The following is a 7,500-nucleotide window of genomic DNA, read 5'->3' as shown; positions in this document are numbered from 1 at the left end:
TTGGGATGCAGCCATTGGAGGGTGTGTTGTGTTTGCTTGTTCAGGGTATTTGTCTCACAGAGGCCATGGTTTTCTTTCTGCCACGTCATCTCTCTGTCCGGCCTCCTATCTGGGTTAAGCCAGGGGGCTGAACTTTGGCCTGCCTCGCTGAAGCGCACACACACACACGCACGCACGGACACACACGCACGCACACATACACACACACGCACACACGCACAGACACACACACACACACTTACCGACACACACACACACACACACACACACACACACACACACACACACACACACACACACGCACAAGCACACACACACACGCACAAGCACACACACACACGCACACACACACAAACTGGCAGAGTGGCGAGTGTTGCATCAGCAGTATGAATTAGAAATAAAAGAGCTGGTAAGGGGGTGGGAGGATGGGGGGATGAGGGGGGAGGATGGGGGAGGGCAGTATTACCCAGGGTTGCATCTCTGTTACAGATATGACGACAAGTCTCTCTCACTCTGCTCAAACCCTTATCTCACATCTATTGTATCCCTTATTTCCACTCATGGCAACCCCCTTTTATCTCTCCTCTCTCCCTCTCTCTCTCTCTACTCTCTCTCTCCTCTCTCTCTCTCTCTCTCTCTCTCTCTCTCTCTCTCTCTCTCTATCTCTCTCTCTCTCTCTCTCTTTGAAGACCATGTCTTTATACAGTATGCCCCTCACTCTCTGTATCTCTTAACTCTCTCTCTCTCTCTCTCTCTCTCTCTCTCTCCCTCCCCCCCTAACTCTCCTCTCTCTTTGAAGGCCATCTCTTTATACAGTATGTGCCTTGCTCTCTGTATATCTTACTCTCTTTCTCTCTTACCCCCCCCCCCCCCCTCCTCCTCTCTCTCTCTCCCTCTCTCTCTCTCTCTCTCTCACACACACACACACACCACCCCCCTGTAACCACTCTCTGTCTTCGGGACAAAGGCCTTCCCCCAGGTTTCCCCTCTCTGTGACCCCCCCCCCCCCACCCCCCCCCCCTCTAAATAAAGGTCTCATCAAAAAATAACGAGTCTCCTCTCCTCTCCTCTGTTTTCCTCCCGGTGGTTTTCCTCCCCCTCCAAACGGTGCATCCCCCCCCCCCCCCCCCCCCCCTCCCCCACCGTCGAACAGTGCAGCGCGGGGTAAATTGTTGTCGTGATGAACGATCAAAACTGGCAAATATGTTTGCATTTACTTACTTGTTTATGTATGTATTTATGTATTGGCACGACTGCAGTAGGCTTTTGATGAGTTTCTTCAAGTGGTGTGGGACACGGCCTTCCTCATCACTGCTCTGCCCAACACTAACTTCTTGCTCTCTCTCTCCGATTCATTCATCAAATGCTTTGCTAGTCAATGCCGGCCCTGGGGACTATACAGGCCTATGTGTGTGTGTGAGTGTGCATGAGAGTATGAGAGAGAGAGAGAGAGAGAGAGAGAGAGAGAGAGAGAGAGAGAGAGAGAGAGAGAGGGAGAGAGAGGGAGGGAGAGAGAGGGAGGGAGGAGAGTATGTGCATGTGTGCATGACTGCGTGTGAGAGAGATAGATAGAGAGAGATAGATAGAGAGAGAGAGAGAGAGAGAGAGAGAGAGAGAGTGTGTGTGTGTGTGTGTGTGTGTTCTCGCTTGCTCTGTCCTAGAAACTAAAAACAGACTGTGAAATGTTCTCCCCCACCCGAGCACAGAGAGAGAGAGAGAGAGAGCATCAGATGACTGGGGAGAACAGGATTAAACATTCATACACACTATTCAAGTGAGATCATCTGCTCTCCTCCCCCACCTCTCCACACACACGCACGGATGCACGCGCGCACGCGCACAAGCACACACACACACATACTAAAACACACACACACACACACACACACACAAACACGCACAAATGCACGCACGCACACACAAACACAAACACACACACACACACACACAAAAACACACACACACACACACACGCATAAACGCACGCACACATAAACGCACGCACGCATAAACGCACGCACGCATAAACGCACACACAAAAACACACACACCTCCCCCATCTCTTTATGTTGACACCCCACCCCCACCTTTCACACTACCCCCCATAATTCCCCCTTCCCTTGCTGTCTGACTCCCCCCACAAGCACAAATCCAGAGATCCTCCATTTCTAAAAACAACCCCCTTCCTTCCCCTAACAAAGCTCCCCCAACACACACACACACACACGCGCACACACGCACACAAACCACAAATACACACACACACACACACACACACACACACACTGTGCACTGATGCACATACACACTCACACTGTTGACGCCCCCTCTCTCCCAAAACCCTTTTCATCCTCCCCCACCCTACAGCGGCAGTGCGCTCCAATTTTCTATCTCAGAATAGCGTCTCATTTAGTGTTGGCACATTCTAGCTCAGTGTGTGTGTATGTGAGTGTGAGTGTGTGCACATGCTGGCAGCATATTGAGCATGTGAGCATATGTGTGTGTGTGTGTGTGTGTGTGTGTGTGTGTGTGTGTGTGTGTGTGTGTGTGTGTGTGTGTGTGTGTGCACGCGCGTGCGAGTGAAAAGGCTTGTTCATCCAGGCTTTAGGCCATCTGGTATCAGTGTTGAGGCAAGCCTGCTCTGAAGGGCTGGGAGAAACTGATAACCCTGAAAGAAAGACAGAACGAAACACAGCCCCCCCAAAAAAGCGGGAGCTTCTGAAGGCTTCATCAACCTCTCCTCTCTCTGATCTGGCTGGGACGTTACGGTGGCAGGCATTGTTTCGGGTCCATGTGAAGAACACTGGAGTCTCCAGACCCAGAACAACAAACAACTTGGGCTCCAATTTGCTTCTGCTGAAGAGCGCTGAGGAACAGTAAAACCGTTGTGCGAAGAGCACTTTGGTCATTCCGTGTCACCGCAAAGTGCAGTGGCAGTGGACTTGTCGAGGGGATTCAAATTCAAACACCTACGACGTTTCCATGTTCGATAATTACCAATAGGCGAAAATAGACACTTTTTTATTTTATTTTATTATAACAGGCAGCAGATGTCGTCCGTCAGGGAGAATCCCTCATACCACCAGTATATCATCAATTCATATGTGGAAGTGTATATTCTCCCATTCCTACATTCTGGAAGATACGGTATATTCCCTAAAACCTCCAGTGACCAATGTTGCCGACACCGATCACCTTCACTCACTGTGCCAATGACTCATTCAATCATGGAACCGTGCAACCCTGAACCCTTGATAGGGTATAACAATCAAATAAGAGAACATCTTAAAAGATTGTATACTGTAGATGATAATATGAAATATGAAAATATTTCTGAAAATATGATAATATGAAAATATGCATACCTACTTTATAGAACATAGATTTGGAGAGCCTTTACACGCACACTAAAAAAGATGGTGGTTAGAATCATCCTGAAAGTTGTCAAATTCAACTTGTCAAAAAGAAACGTTGCACGACACAATGATCTCGCCGTGTATTTCTTTTTACGTTTAATATTATCCACTATTGCCAGCGCCCCTAAGTAGGCCTACAATAGGCTCCTGTAATAATAACCAGAAAGGAAACAAAAATAATGTTCTAAAATGATCTAAATAAATGCTTGTACTGTAGGCAGCAGTAAGACTACAGTAAACTGGCAGGTAATGACGAGATAAAAGGAGAATTGCCTATTTATGATACATATGAGAAAAAACATGAGAAAAGTCATGACAGGTTCATTAAACCGTTACAGTGTTTGGAGACAAACAGCAGGTTGAATTTAGCATGCCGCTGTCGGCTCGTTGGGTGCTTGGATGATGATCATAGGCATGGTTTCATTCTGAGACGTGTTTTCATTCATTCGTTGCCTAAAACTCGTAGTATGGTCATTTTCTTTGTCCAAAAATGATTATCCATTCCAACAACTGCAGTCAAACCCTGACTGGCGAGGACAACAGACATCTTCATGTCATATTCAATTATCCACACCCACTCTGAGACCTGCTTTCCGCCTCCACACCAACTGAAACTTAGCTGAAGGAAATGACCGATTCAGTGAAATGTAGTATTGCACATCTCTCTGCAGCCCTTTGTCTTACTGTAGCTGTGACAATAATTACAATATACAACAGCCTCAAGCATCCAAATGTGTGTGTGTGTGTGTTTGTGTGTGTGTGTGTGTGTGTGTGTGTGTATGTGTGTGCGTGCGTGCGTACGTGCCTTCCTGTGTGCGTGCATGCATGCATGCATGGGTGTTTGTGTGTATGCGCGTGCATGTCTATGTGTGTGTGGCCGTGCGTGTGTATGTTTCCCCGCCCCCCGCCCCCCGCCCCCCCCCCCCCCCCCCCCATCTGTGGCGGTCTCCTCAGTTCAGTGTTCATGTATAGATAATGTGTAGTTCAGAGCCCAGATGAGAGCAGCTCAGTGTGATGACCTATATTCCTCTGTTCTTCCCCTCAGCTATGCTGCTGTGGACTCAATGTTCCAGCACTAAACAGCGAGGAGCCAGGCCACACACACACACACACACACACACACACACACACACATACACACAGATGAACATAAGCAAGCACGTACGCACACACACATACACACACACACACACACAGGCACATACGCACGCATGTACGCACATACACACACACACACACACACACACAGGCACATACGAACCTACGCACCCACCCACCCACGCTCGCACACACACGCATGAATGCACATACGAACACACGTACGCACGCGTACGCACACACACACACGCACAGGCACATACGAACCTACGCACCCACCCACCCACGCTCGCACACACACGCATGAATGCACATACGAACACACGTACGCACGCGTACGCACACACACACACGCACAGGCACATACGAACCTACGCACCCACCCACCCACGCTCGCACACACACGCATGAATGCACATACGAACACACGTACGCACGCGTAAGCACACACACACACGCACAGGCACATACGAACCTACGCACCCCCCCACCCACCCTTGCACACACACGCATGAATGCACATACGAACACACGTACGCACACACACACACGCACAAGCCCACACACTCACACGCACCTCCCCCCCCCTTCCCACACACCCACACGCCAACGACTGTAATCAGAACGCACACACACGTCACCAGACTAATTCCTATAATGAAATGCGTACTTCTTCTACGCCATCTTGCCTCTTTTCCGCCCACTGAAATCGTGCTCAGTATTCCCTTTCGTCTCTCGGAGAAGAGAGCGGGGGCGGATCGTCTCTTTAGCCGAGGAGACGTCCGTATGACGTCAGCGCTTCGTACAGTAGAAGTAGGGGAAATGATTCTATCATCCGATCTGGGCTACAACACAAATGATGATGACCGGGGCATGAATTAGCATATTTGAAAGTGACTGTAGAACACCAACGTCACGCTGGAATGAACCTCATTTGGCCTGGAACAATACAGACTGACGTTGGGGAGTTGTCTTTGTGGGCACAACTACAACGCTAACACTAGTGACCACGAGGTGTTGTGGCGTGCCAGCCCAACGGATGATTGATCCCCTGGCATGCACGCACACACGCACGTACGTACGCACGCACGCACGCAGACACACACACACACACAGACAGACACACATGCAAACGTACACACATGCATGCACACGCATGTGCGCACACACACACATACGCACGCACGCACGCACGCACACACACACACACACACAAAGACATACATACACACACACACACACACACACACACACACACACACACACACACACACACGTTAGCGTTTGTGTGTCTGTGTGTAAAACATAAACTGGGGCTTGAAAGCCCCGTGGCTCAGAATAGCCTTGGAGCAAAAATGGTCATGTCATGCTGGATGTTTGTCTGACCGAGGGAGAGGAGGTAGAAAAGAGAGGGATGTGACAGAGAGAGAGAGAGAGAGAGAGAGAGAGAGAGAGAGAAGGATGTTACATAACGGTGTCTAGACGCCAATGACAGTTCAAAGGATGGGGTTGGAGGGTGTGTTAATTAGTTGGTGATTGCTTGAGAACTGCTCCCAGTCGTAATCCAGGAGCGGTTGATTATCCTCTTCTAATTCCCCCCTTTCATCTCTCCCCCCTTCCTTTCCTCTAGCTTCTCAACCTTCAGCGGTATTGTGCGTGTGTGTGTGTGTGTGTGTGTGTGTGTGTGTGTGTGTGTGTGTGTGTGTGTGTCTGTGTCTGTGTCTGTGTGTGTATTACCAGATGGGATTTACATCTTAATGTCAGTTTATTCCAGGTTGACAAATTACCCCTTCACATAAACCCAGCAGAGTGGAGAGTTTGGTGTTTGGTGTATTATAATAAACATCCTCTTTGACAGCCCATATCTTGTCTCTACATAAACACCTGTGGTTAATATCTCTGACAGGAGCCTCTGGGATCTGTCTCAGTCGTCGACCGTTCCTTCCTCTCCTTGTCTCCTTCTCTCCTTGTCTCCTTTCCTTGGACTGAAATGTGATCTAATGTGACTGGAAAAGGTGAACGCTTCTGGGGGTTTTTTGGGTTGTTTTTTGCAGAGGAAGAGATGGGAGATGTGAGTAAGGAAAAAGGAAGCCACCTCCAACATCGATTTGAGAGACCCCCCCCCCCCCCCATACCCACCCACCCACCCCCTCCCCCTCTCCTCCTTCTTCTCCCTCACACCACGTTCCACGCCTCTCCGTCATTGGCTCAGGGAACCAACTGTTGCCCTGACAACCTCCTCTGTGCTCTGAGAGAGAGAGAGAGAGAGGCTGAGGAGCTGTCCGTGGTCCTGAACTGCAACAGCGTTTTGTTTTTGTGTTCTGCTAGCTAGCTGGCTTGCTCGCCAGCCGTGCAGTGTGTGCTTCATTCACTCTGGCACACTACTATTGGATGTTCCATGTCCCCTAATGCTAATGTAACCTAAATCATTCCTGTGTTATATGTCTCGGGGATATTAGTATGCATGGTTAACACAATGAGGGTTGTGTGGCTGCTGTTTCTGTGTGAGGAGTTCAGAGCAGCCCGCCCCCTCCCCTCCCCCCTCCCCCCAAGGCTCCAGGACATCTTTCTGTTCTAGTATGGTTAATATGTTGTTGACTGTGTTAAGTTACAATAATATCATATCATGGAATATTCAGGGGTAGTGTACTCTCTGGGTTGGTTTGGGGAGCTTAATCAGGAGCAATGTATCTCATCAAAGATGTATTTTTTCTTTTTAAAAGGCACACACACACACACAGACACAGACACACACACACACACACACTCACACACACTCACACACACACATGCAGAGAGAGAGAGAGAGAGAGAGAGAGAGAAACCCAGTACAGCGAGCATCAGATGAGAAGGGAACAGGCCACTACTGAAACTGGGGCAGAAAATCTGCAGTTGGGCTGAAGCCAGACACCGCAGAGAGACTATTATCAGCTCATGTAGACTGGGTTTGAGAACATTTGGTTCATGGTTACACTACTGCCTTGTT

The 7,500-nt window shown here is 49.1% G+C and overlaps 1 protein-coding gene across 1 annotated transcript in view; it reads right to left on the bottom strand.

The window, feature by feature from the left end:
* Window positions 1-7,500, bottom strand: part of LOC310819122 (CUGBP Elav-like family member 5) — a gene marked incomplete at its 3' end in the record, with an annotated part of 17,971 nt that overhangs the window by 4,773 nt on the left and 5,698 nt on the right. The window lies entirely within an intron of this gene.

This window comes from Argentina silus (genome assembly GCF_951799395.1).
Source record: "Argentina silus genome assembly, chromosome: 18".
In the NCBI taxonomy this organism is placed as follows: Eukaryota; Metazoa; Chordata; class Actinopteri; order Argentiniformes; family Argentinidae; genus Argentina; species Argentina silus.
The sequence above is the reverse complement of the archived record's forward strand: the minus strand, read 5'-3'. Positions and strand labels throughout refer to the sequence as shown.